This window comes from Chrysochloris asiatica, unplaced genomic scaffold (assembly GCF_000296735.1).
Source record: "Chrysochloris asiatica unplaced genomic scaffold, ChrAsi1.0 scaffold00261, whole genome shotgun sequence".
NCBI classification, from domain to species: domain Eukaryota; kingdom Metazoa; phylum Chordata; class Mammalia; order Afrosoricida; family Chrysochloridae; genus Chrysochloris; species Chrysochloris asiatica.
In genome coordinates, this window is record NW_006408779.1 from 3694772 (window position 1) to 3707404 (window position 12633).

Genomic DNA, 12633 nt, shown 5'->3' on the forward strand with positions numbered 1-12633 from the left:
CCTTGACAGTCTTTCCTCTCCTTCAAATACTTAATCAATTTTAATTAGGTCAGTTCTAAGTAATGGGATTTTGTGAGGCTTAGTTTGTGAGTTTTGCAGTCTGTCTCAGGAGTGCCTTCTGTTCATCTTTTCTGATAGCAGAAGATCACCTGTAGAACCCTGAGATTAAATGAAAACAAAGAGTACTTTATTAAACAGAATATGGGTCATTAGGCATTTGGAATCTATATTTGAGGTCTCCTTTTTTGGTTATTTCAGCAACACAAATCTGGGTTGTCAATTTCAGGGTGTTTGATAATGTACAAACATGATACCCATGGGTTTCAGTTGTCCCACCCCTGGAACTGGTCTAACAGCTAGCTGCGTGTGTATTTCTTGTGCCTTCTTTCTTCCATTTCAGTCCATATTTTACAGTTGTACATAATGATTATTTAGAAATGCAATTGTGCTTACTACACATTCCTCTGTTAAAATACTCTATGGCTCATTGTGAAGGTAAGAAGTGTATTATTCTCATGGTATGCCAACACTTTCATTGAACCCGATACCTATCTAGCCACCGTTTCTGAATACTTTATTTCGTCCGACACAATGTATTCTGACCTCGCTGACCTACTTACCATTGCGTGAAATACATACAATTTCTAATGCTTTTGAAAATCTGGAACTGTAATGTTTTATTTCTGCCTAATCATGCCTATTTAACTTATATGACCATGTATATATGTTTCTCACTGTGGCAATATGATCGTTGCATGCTTTATCCTTTCTATTTAAAATTTCTTGAAAACTAGAATAAGTTGTGTATATAATTTTAACAGCTAACGCTGTAATATTTTAATTTGGGTTTTATCTGTGGCTATGTTTTCTACCATGTGCAGAAACATGTTCTGCAATAAGAGGAATGAAAGCATCTGGAAACAGTCAAGAAACTTCTTGATTGATTTCTAAATTCATCCCCACTCCCTTCATGCCTTGTTGAATTCTGTGAGATAACCCTAAATATTCTAATAAATTCCTATTTTCACCTAAGCTGGTTTAAATTGTGTTCTTTACAATCAAAATATTCCTAACCAATAGAGAAAGTGATGCACTGTAACAAGTTAAATTCTCTGGAAGCAGATAATGAGATGAAGTTTGAAGTGCATTATGGATTGGATTATGTCTCACGGAAATATATGCAGTAAATTCTAACATCTGTACTTATGATTGGCGTCCTGGTAATGGGTTGGACAGCAAGGTCGGTTTGAACCGTGAGGTCGGCGGTTCAAGCTCTTCAGCTGCTCTTTGGAAACCCTACACACGGTTGCTACAGTTGAAGTCAACTCTTTAGCATTTAACATTAACAACATACCTATGATTATAATCCCAGTTGTTAAGGGGAGGTTTTGTTAGGTTGTTAATGAGACAAGATTAATACAAGGTATATTTTGAGTCAATCTCTTGAGCTATAAAAGAAATGACACAGGCAAAGCAGAGATGGTGGAAGAGATATGCCAAGGCACTTGACTATTTCTCTGGAGCAGAAACTCAGAAGAAACCAGGATCTTCCCCTAAAACCCAAAGACAAAGGTTTTGCCTAAGTCAGTAATTTGAATGTAGAAAATAAGTTTTGTTAAAACCACATGTTATTTCTCTTGTAGCAGCACCAGTTAACTAATACAGAATGCAAGGTGTTTATTGTAAATCAACACCTGTGGAATGTTGGAGAGTAAATAAATAATTGAGCAGAAGAAAAAGTGAAATGGGACAAAACATTGGTCTTAACTATCTTGAGATCTGAAGCACAAATTGCTCATCTTAGAGTGTCTCATATCAGACCAAGGTTTTAAGGCCTTGATAACCATTGCTGTTTTTACCAGCAGCTGCCCTGGGAAGAGGGAAACTGCAGGTGATACAACTCTTCCTTGTGGTGGCAGACTCTGAAAAAAGACAGCTGAGGTCTGACCATTCTCTTTAGCTTGACAGTAAGTCCTTCCTGAAGAGATCTTCATGTCTTCCACATTCCCTCGGTTTCTAGGAGTTTGGTGACTTCTTCCTGAAGGGACACCTAAAAGGTTAGTGGGATAAATGACATTCTAACTGCTACACTTGCTTCCTATTGTCCATTCTACATTCTCCTCATGTTCGGTTATCACCTCTGCTGGCTTGTGTAGTTTACCTGGTAGCGTCATCCAGATCCTCATTTGTGAGGGCACCTTGTTTAAAATGAGCCCTGGTGTGGATAGACTATTAACTGCAAGGTTAGCAGTTCAAATCCACTAGCCTTTCCCTGGAAACCCTATACAGGGTCACTATGAAACAGATTCAACAGCATTTAGCAACTTTATTCAAGGGAATAAATGCTCAGAGGGATTTTTCACAGCTTGAGACCCACAAAATGGCAATCCTCAAAACTAGTCAGAAGTGGCTCACGTTTAATCCTGATATGGACCCCCTTTTCTTCCTAGCCAAGGCATTTTTCACATAATATGTTGCATAAGCTCTAAAGAATGAACTTCTGGAGACATTTTCCCAGAGCAAGGTTATTCCTTCCCTACTGTCTGCTATATCCAATGTCTTACCATCATCTTTAGATTCTTCTACTAAACTATCTTTTAAAAATAAAATTCTCTGTTTCCTTTGCAGTAGTTCAAGCCACTCTGGAACTGCTACCCTCACTGGATTTTCTGGCTCCAGTCCTTCCTTACCCACCACTGTGTAAACACTAGGCATTATAATGCAAGTGATGTATTGAGTAATATCCAAGTTCTTTCATGAAGTCTTACTTCTTCAACCTCATCTCTCAGTATTTTCTTTTTACTAGGCAAATGAATTCTTTTCATTCATCTTTTATATGACATTTTATTCCTTGTCTGGAAGCCTCTCCTGGGAGTTGTCTGAGGGTAGAGCCATATGTCCCAAGAAGGGATCTTCAGTGGATCCAGGAAACTGTAGTCTGAGGTTGTTGGTCTCCATTTATGGCTCCAATCAATTTCTGGGACTTGTTCTCTGACTAAGGGACTCCTTAGCAGGGAATGTTGCAGTTGTTGTGGAATATCGGTTATGGTCTCTAGGCCACCTGGGCAATAGGACCTGTTTCTTTTTGGAGTTGTGTTGTTGTTGTTGTTGTTGTTAAGTGCCGTCGTTTGGAGTTGTGTAAAGGTGCAGTTTTCTTGCCCAAAATCAGTTGCCCAGTTGGATTGATATAACTGAGACATTCAGCCAATGTTTACAGACCAGTCAGCTAGACTCTGAAGCAATGATTAAGGAAGTGGTGATTTTCTAAAGGTGGATCCTCCCCACCTCCCCAATTAAAACAACCAAAAAAATCCTTTGCCTCCAGCACAGAGCTTGTAGGGCCTTCTGGAGTTGTAGTTATCGAAGGATTGTTGTGTGCTGTTGAGTCAGTTCAGACTCCTAGTGACCCTGTATAGGGTTTCCGAGGAGTGGGTTTGAACCACCAATCTTGAGGTTAGCAGTCTAGTGTTTATCCTACAATGCTACACCAGACCTTCTATCAAAGAATGGAGCCCTACATTTCTAGCCCAGAAGTCGGTATGTCGGGTTGTCTTAGGCCGGAGGCGACTGTCTTCATTGTCAGTTGCTGTGTTGGTGGGAACTTGGAGTTTTCATCAGCAACAGTGGGCTCCCGCTTAACAATTGTTGAGGCTGGTGCAGGACCCGGCAGTGTTTGGTCGCTAGGAGTCGGCATAGACTTGCAGTGGTTATGAATTGGGCTGTTAACCTCAAGGTCAGCAGTTCGAAACTACCAGCTGTTCCGCGGGAGAAAGATGAGGCTTTCTGCTCCCGTAAAGATTTACAGCCTCGGAAACCCTGTACAGGGTCGCTATGAGCTGGAATAGACTGGACGGTACTTAACAACAACAACGGGCGGCCATTGTATCCTGGTGCAGTCCTTGCGCCCCGGTTCTAATCTGGAAGTCGCAGTTGTCTGATGATACAGCTCTTTACCCCATGTTGTCTTCCAGGAAAACAATTTCACCTAAATCCGGAGCCAATGTTTGCAGTTGCAGTCCTGAGGCATTCTGGGAGTTTTTGTTTGATGATGGAGCCTCATCTTTCTAGCGGAAATACGAATATCTGAGGCCAGAGGCTCAGTGTTGGCGTGACAGGATCCAAGCCTAAAGGGAACTACTGGAGACCCTTTTTCCGTATGGATTTCGGAAACTGGTTGTTCTAGGCTTGTAGTTGCTAAATATTGAGTCGGTTCCGACTCAGCGATTGTGTATAGGGTTTCCAAGAAGCGGCGGGTGAGTTTGAATCACCGACCCTGCGCTTCACACCGACCTTGTGGGCCAATGTTTTATCCCACAATGCCACTAGGCAGAGGGTCGTTTTATCCCGGTGGTGTTATTGAAGCCCCGGTGCATGCTGGTAATTGTAGTTGTGTTAGGTTGAAGTCCTCTTACATGAGATGCTGCATTGGGTTCTGAGAAGCGTTCTAGTGGGTGGCCATTGCATCCTGGAAATTGTAGTTGTTTCACTTGGGAGTCCATTGTTTTCAGTCTCCTTTCCCTTAACTTTTGTAGTTGTAGTTGTCTGAGGATGGACTTCTCAGTCGCAGTTATGGAGACCATTGGTCCTTCTATGAACTACACTTGTCTAAGGTTGGCGACCACTGTTTCCCCGTAGAATAGGTGTGGCCCTGGTGCCCTCACAGAGAGATAATGTGTGAGAGAGGAGCCCTTTAACCTAGACCGAATGCCTTTATGCATTCTGGGGGTTGTAGTTGAGTGCAAGCGGGGCACTTTAATCTAAACTCGGATGCCGCATTGACTTCTGGGAATGTTGTTATGTGCCGTGGAGTCGGTTCCGACTCATAGCGACCCTGCACAGGGTTTCCGAGGCTGTAAATCTTTATGGGCGCAGAAAGCCTCATCTTTCTCCCACGGAGCAGCTGGTAGTTTGGAATTGTTGACTGTGAGATTAGCAATTCTCTGCAGTTTTCAAACTCCGGGTTTAATTTGGATACTGTAGTTCAGAATTGAGGCCTTTATCCCATGGGGAGGCACAAGCTATGCCAGTTTGACACAGGAGGCCATTGTCTGCAGTTGCTGTATCGTGTCCATAGAGTGACCTTTTGGAGTTGTCTGAGTCGACATGGTCCCAAGCATTCTGGGAAATGTAGTTATTTGAGGAGGCCTCCCTTTGGAGTTCGGCTGTGGCGATGTAGGATAAGCACTGGACTGCTTACCACAAAGTTGGCGGTTTAAATCCACCAGTGACTCCTTGGCAATCCTACCCATGGTCGCTATGAGTCGGAACCAAGCCCAAAGCACTTTACAACAACGGTTATCCTTGGTTGGTGGCCATTGTCTCCAGACACCATGGTCATGATCTAGATGTATCCTGGGGGCTCTTTTTTGATGATTGAGCCCTACATTTCTAGGGTGGAGCCTGTCTTACGTGGTGGAGTGGTGGGCTACATTTCAGGTTTAGTTGTTTGAGGACGCAATCAGTCCCAAATTGAGTATCGCTTGTCTGCATTTTTTCACACATGTGACCTGCAACTTACTGGGATTTGTAGTTTTCTGGTTACGTGGCCATTTTTATTAAGGTGCAGACATTCTGAGAATTATAGTTGTCTGTGGTTCGTAGGCCATTGGCGTCATTCTGTTTTGGGGTGACGGCACCACCTTTTGGAACTGTAGACGTCTGAAGGTGAAATCCTTTATTCCACAGGTCAAGGGCCCTGTCAATTCTGGAAACAGTCGGAGGATAGCATTCACGTTCTGGAGATAATGTCGGTACCTGCCTTTATTTTAGGGAGTTGTCCTTTTTTCCTCGTGCAGAACTTGTCCCAAGGACGCACACCACCGTGCACTCTGGGAATTGTAGTTAATTTAGGCCAGTGACCTAGCTGTCTTTGATTCCGAATCCGGTCTCTGACGCTCGGGAAGGCACAGTCTGTATGGCGTTGATGGCGGTGTCCCTGGTGTTTTCTGGGAACTGTAGTTCTTAGCAGGCAGCCACGGTATCCCTCTTTTCTCGGGTTAATGAGCTGGACTGTAAAGTTGGTTTGAACCGCAAGGCCTGTGGTTCAAGCTCACCAGCCGCTCCTCGGAAACCATATACAGGGTCGCTATTGGTTGGAACAATTCTGGGCATTGTGATCATTTGAGGGTAAAGTCCTTTGTCTCAAGAACGAAGGTCGCGATGTTTTCTGGGAAATGTAGTTTTAAATCGCTAATTTCTGGCACCCGGACATTTTAAAATTGTAGTTGAGGATGGACTCGTTACTCCCAAGTGCGGAAACAGTTTTACTGTCATAAGCTGTCGGCCTTTTGTCCATTAGCAGTCATGTGTCCTGGTCCTTTCTGGGAGTCGTAGTTGTGTGAGTCTTCGTTCCAAGAGCGCAGACTGCAGTGCTCTCTGGGAATTGTAGTTAAGTTAGACTGGAGGCCTAACTGTCTGGTTCCGAATTCGGTCTCTGAGGGGCTCCGGAAGGCGCTCTCTGCGCAACGCAGACGGAGGGTTCCTTTCGCTTCATACTTGGGAATCTCGCTGGCTTGGGCCCGAGTCAGGTAATGGGCACCGGCGTTGTCTCAGCCGACCTTGAGCTGCCTGTGGGCCCGGTCGGTGTCCTGGAGCCCACCGGTGTAGTCCGGGGATCTTGTCCGGTGACTTCCGCCCGGGAACCCGCCCGCCCTAGGAGCCCTGCTCGGTCTGTGTCGCCCGGAGCTCCCGGCGCCCGGGCCCTTCTGGCTCCCAGCCTGTGTGTATGGGGTTTCCTGCACTGGGGGCTCGGCGTCTGGGCACGGCTAAGATGACCTGCTTGCTCATGGCTCCTTTTTCTCCCTGCCAGCTCTGCATTTCAGTTTTGCTGTTCTCCTGGGTCCCTTCTGTGAGCCATGTCCACCATCCAGGTAAGCTGGTGTTTCCTTTCTGAAGGACGCTGCCCCTCTTTCTCCTTTTCACGTGCTTGTCCGTAGGAGCCTGATGAATGGGACGCTGGCTTTGAAATGGCTGCCCCAGCGTTTCTGCTGTCTCTTCGTTTTATTCCTTATTAGAATGAGGACCACTTTGTCACCCACACGTTTTTATTGAACACCTTTTATGAATGATCACCTATAGCGCTGGTTTTCACCTAGTTCCGTGGAGCAGAGCTCTCCTCGCCCAGTTACTTTCAGAAACTCTGGGTTGTGCTCCAGCAGTCTGTGTTGGAACCCCATTTCCCTAACTTACTTTGTAGCGCTGTGGCTGCATGCACGGACTGCAAGGTCCGTTTGTACGCAACGTCTGTGGTTCAAGCTCACCAGCTGCTCCTCGGAAACCCTATACAGGGTCGTTACGGGTCGGAACCAACTCGACGGCACTTCACAACAACTTACGTTGGGTCACAGCAGTGAGCAAAACACAACGCAAACTCTGAACTTAGAGATCTTATTTTTAGACATGACACGGAATTTATTTAGCAGAAAGCACTGATTCTTTGCTTGGAGCTGAAATGCTGGTGTGGCGCTGCAGGGTAATGTGCTGGGCTGCCAAGCCGGCTTGAACCGCAGGGTTGGCGGTTCAAGCTCACCCTTCACTTCTGGGAAACCCAGTGCAGAGTCCTTTGGCTACAGTGCCTTGTTGTGGTGTGAAGACTGTGGTGTGGTCAGTCAGTCCAAATTTGTTCCCGTTTTAAGCTTCATTTCCGCAGCTGTCCTTTTTTCATACTTGTCTCTAGTTTTAGAGGCTTTCCAAGTTTTGCTGAGGTGCCCAATGTCCACCTCTGCTGCAGATCCCTCTGTTTCCTCTAGGAGACAGCTGTATCAGTCATCAGTCTGTGTTCCCTGTTTACTACCAGGTCCCTGCTGTTACCAGCTTGGCATCTTTCAAGTTCGTGGTCATGTCCTCTCACTCAAGATGGAAAGATGGTGCTTGTTTATCTACTAGTCTCCCTAACCCTGAGGGAAACCCTTGGATTCCATCCTGGGAAATATGACCTTCCTTCCTACATTAGTTGCTGCTTTCATTTAGCTGTTTATCCTCCTTCCTTTCCGGCATGGCCGTAAAGTTCCACCGCGGTTTCTTTTGGATCGGAGATGAATGTGAAATCTTGAAAGTGCATCCTTATCTGAAGGGTACTAATGCTATCTGCTCCATTCCAGGGTTACCATGAGGAAATCACATTAAAATAGGCTGGGATTAAGGAAAAACTACTGCATCATAAACATATAGGAATAGTTTTCCCTCCTCATGAAGTACTAAAGTTTTTACAGTCGGGAGCTAGAAGCCTGTGATGTTCATGTGCATAATTCATTGAGCTCTTACAAAATTTTAAATGATCTCAGAATAAGGCACTTTTTTTCCCTCCTTTTCTGTAATTATATAACAAAACCAAACCATCTAGGCTCTTAGTTATACACACGAATGACTTGATAAGTATTACTCAGAGCCCAGAAATCTCCCACTGACACTATTTGGCATGGTGCCCTCTTTCTACAATTGGATTTATTTCATTCCTTCATCAGAGCGTTTTTATAGTCTCGGTTGCTACTTGTGGAGATATCTATGTGTCATTTCAGGGGCCACTGACATTCAGAGATGTGGCCATAGACTTCTCCCAGGAGGAATGGGAATGGCTTCAGCCTGCTCAGAGGGATTTGTACAGATGTGTAATGTTGGAGAACTATGGCCATCTGGTCTCCTTGGGTAAGTATTGCCCATCACCGTCCCCAAGTCCGAATTGGCCCTTTAGGGTAGTTGCTGTGAACCTTATCTGGCTGATTATACCCAAGGAAGATAGGTTTTTAATAAAATTCGTTCTTAAGATGAGGATTGTGACTTCATCTAATTATTAGACATCTTCCATACTTACATCTGACATTTTTCTTCATGGTCCTTCTTTTCGAAGGATGCAAGAACTGTTTTGAATTTCTTTCGTTTTCCGTAAGCAGGTCTTTCTATTTCTAAGCCAGATGTGGTTTCCTTATTGGAGCAAGGGAAAGAGCCTTGGCTTGGGAAAGCAGATGTGAGAAGAGATCTATTTTCAGGTAAGTGAGTTAGAAGGAAAATGTTACAACCTAACGAGTCAACACTTTTGTTAATGTTGCTTGGAAAGTTCTCCCTGAAAGGTAGCAGAGATCTGGAGGCTGGGACCTCTCAACAGGAGCTCCGCAAGGGAGCTCACCTACTTACCAGTCTGCCTTCAACCCTCATTTTATATGTTCTACTTTCTCACAAATAAATGTGTCCTCTTTCTGTGTATTGCTACCTGTGTTTTGTCTCTCAATTCCATTATTTTGGTTCTCTACCTTTTATTTAAATGTGCAGATGTTTCTCTTGCCTAAATAAATTTTTTTTTATATTGCTGTTCTATTTAACTCGCTTAGAAAGACTAATTTATTACTCTGATTAATTGATGGACTTGTTTGTGCATTCATTTATTTTATCCAATGTCTATGTAATTATTCATTTTGCCTCGACTTTCTCTTAGATGCTATAGAGAGGATGTAAATAAGTGCAATCAAGAAAATTATGACCTACCAAGGTAAAATGTACGTAAATCACTTGATTGTTGTTGTCATTAAGTGCCTTCAACTCAAGTAACCCTGTGTAGGGTTTCTGAGGCTTTAAATTTTTGCAGGATTAGAAAGCCCCATCTTTCTCCCACTGACGGGCTCAAACTGACAACCTTGTGGTTCGCGTAGTCCAATGCTTATCCTATGGAGGGATCCCCTAATTGGTAGTTTAGCAGTTGGGGAGAGAAGAACTTTCCAGTTGGTGTTTTTTGTGGGTGTAAGGTGCTGTTGAACCAGTGATCCTTTGCACAACAGCATGGTCGTTGTTCTAGGTCTGGGTAATTTGGAGAGTCACATTAGTAAAAGACATAAAAAATACACGAGGAGGCCTGGCGGGGGACTGTAGAATAAGCACCGGACAGCACGGTCAGCGATTCAAACGCACCAGTTACTCCTTGGAAACCCTATACAGGGTCTCTGATCTCTGAGTCTGAACCAACTCGAGGTACTTAATAACAACAACAATTTGGAGAGGCATAATAGTAATAGAAACAGAAAAGATCCGAAAAGGCCCAGTTTGGGGAAAAAGAAGTGGTAAATTTATGTGTAATATAATTGTCGTGAATTGAATTGAGTACGTGCTACAGGTTGTTAGGTTTTCTTTTAGAGATGTAGGGGGGACTCTTTTAATAATAATCCAAGTAGAAGCTGTGGGACTGTATGAAACCTTCTTCTTAGGTTGACAATAGACTTGACTGTGGAGCTTTTCACAAGTAAACACAGCCCTCCTCTACCTTTGAAGACTCTTGACAGTAGCTCTATGGAGCCTGAATACTAGAAAGTCATGTCACGGTTCTTAACCTTTTAATGGAGGTACACTGACCTTCAGAGAGGTCCTGTGGAGAGAAAGAAGAAATGTCTACATTTAGAAAGAAGCAACAGAATGGAAGAACTGCTGAGGTCCACTGTGGAAGCTGAGTTCTTGTTTTAAGGAGAGGGGCAGTAGTTACTGTTACATACCACAGAGAGCTGGAGAACAGAGAAAAGGGGATCGAGAGGGTGACTTCTTCATTTAAGATGTGATTTTAAAAAGACACATGTTCTTTTTAAACTTATTTTAACATAAACAAAAGAAAGGTACCATAGTAGTCGGGACAAGTCAGGCTGCTAACCTCAAGGTCGGCAGTTCAAAACTATCAGCAGTTCTGCAGGAGAAAGATGAGGATTTCTGCTCCCATAAAGATTTACAGCCTCGGGAACCCTCTACAGGGTCACTATGAGTCAAAATCGACTCCACGGTACATAACCTCCACCACCAAAATCAAATTCAATGTGAAAAACATTATTAGAGATAAATATGATCATTTTGAAATAACACTATTTAATTGACCAGGAAGATACAATGATTCTAAATATTTGTGCATAACTTCAAAATACATAAAACTGGAAGGAAAATTGATACACCCACAAATCCTAGTATGATATTATAGCATAATTCTTTTAATAAATCGAAGTAAATTAATAGGGTTGAAGATTTAAATACAAGTGATAAACTTGATCCGATGGGCGTCGGATTTTGGCTTTGAATCACAGATTATATACTCTGGTCACAATATAATTAAGTTAGACACAAATAGCAAAAAGACAAGTAGAAAAATTTCCATGTATATTGAAACTGAGTATACATTTTAACAAAAAGTAATTAACTCAGTATAAATGTTTTCCTGTTTCGTTCATGTTATGGTCTATTTCAGGATTTGATATCTTTCTGGCTGAACAATATTGACTATGTATGTGTCACAGTTTTGTTAGGTCCACCTTTTGGTAAAAAATGCAGCAACGAACATTGTGTACAAGTTTCTGTTTGTGTTCTTGGTTTGACTTACAGCCGTACACATAGGATTGGGATTGCTGGGTTATATGATAGTCCTATATTCAACTGAGAAACTGTCAAACTGGTTTCCACAGTGGCCGTGCCATTGTTGTTGTTGTTAAGTGCTGTCAAGTGAGTTTTGACCCATAGAGACCCTGTATAGGGTTTCTGAGGAACTTGAACCGCCGACCTTGCAGTCCAGCGTATTAACCCACAGCGCCATACCAGGACTCCAGGTGTACCATTAGCATCTCCCTAATGACTAAGGATGTTGAGTGTATTTTCATGTGCATATTGGCCATTTGAATATCCTCTTTCGTGAACTGTGTGTTCAAGTCCTTTGCCTAATGAAATTTTTATAAATTACACACACACACACGTATATGGTTCTCAAAAATTTTCTCCAAGTTGGTAGGTGTGTCTTCATGTTATCGACAAAGTCCTTTGATGAATCACCAAACCAAAATTTGAGGCATTGGTAATTATGGTAGCATTGTTTGCTTACATGTAGGAGGTTCGGTTCCTTTCCCAGCCATGTGTAGTACGTGCAGGCACCACCCACACCCACCCGTGAGTGGCAGTCTGCATGTTGCCAGGATGTCAGGCAGGTTTAGTGGAGATTTCAGATGAAGACAGACAAGGAAGACAGGCCTGTTGGCCTACTTCTGACAAACCAGCCAATGAAAACCACAGCAGTCCAATCCCACACTGCTCATGGGGTCAATTCCTCTTCACAGTGAACTCTTGTGCTCCAGAGGAAACCTGTCCCAAGGGTCTTCTTGACTGTATAGCACAAGTCTTTTCTTTCTTGGAGCCGTTGAGTAGATTTGAATGTTTTGATTAGGATTCAAGAGCAAACCATGTGCGTCACCCAAAAGTATCTGCTTTGTATTATACTGCATTGATCTGTTTTGGCTTCTGTTACTCATACATGATACATTTTTCTTAGAAGAATTGTATGGGTTTGAATTTTCACATTTCGGTCCTTAGTCATTTTTTGAGAATGGGATGAGGGTTGAGTCCTGACTCCTCCTTTTGTTTGTGGAGATCAAAAGTTCCCAACACCATTTACTGAAGAGACTTTTCCCATTGAATGAACTAAAAAACAAAACCATCAGTTAACCATTAGGTGTGTGGCTTGATGTCTGGACAGTTCTGTTCCACTGGTACTATTGTACCAGACTGTTTTTGTGACTATGGCCATATAGTATGTTTTAGGATTTGGAAGTGTAGGTTCTCAGTCTTTATTCTTCTTCGAGGTTGCTGTAGATGTTTGGGGTCCCTTTCCATTTCATATAAATTTGAGCA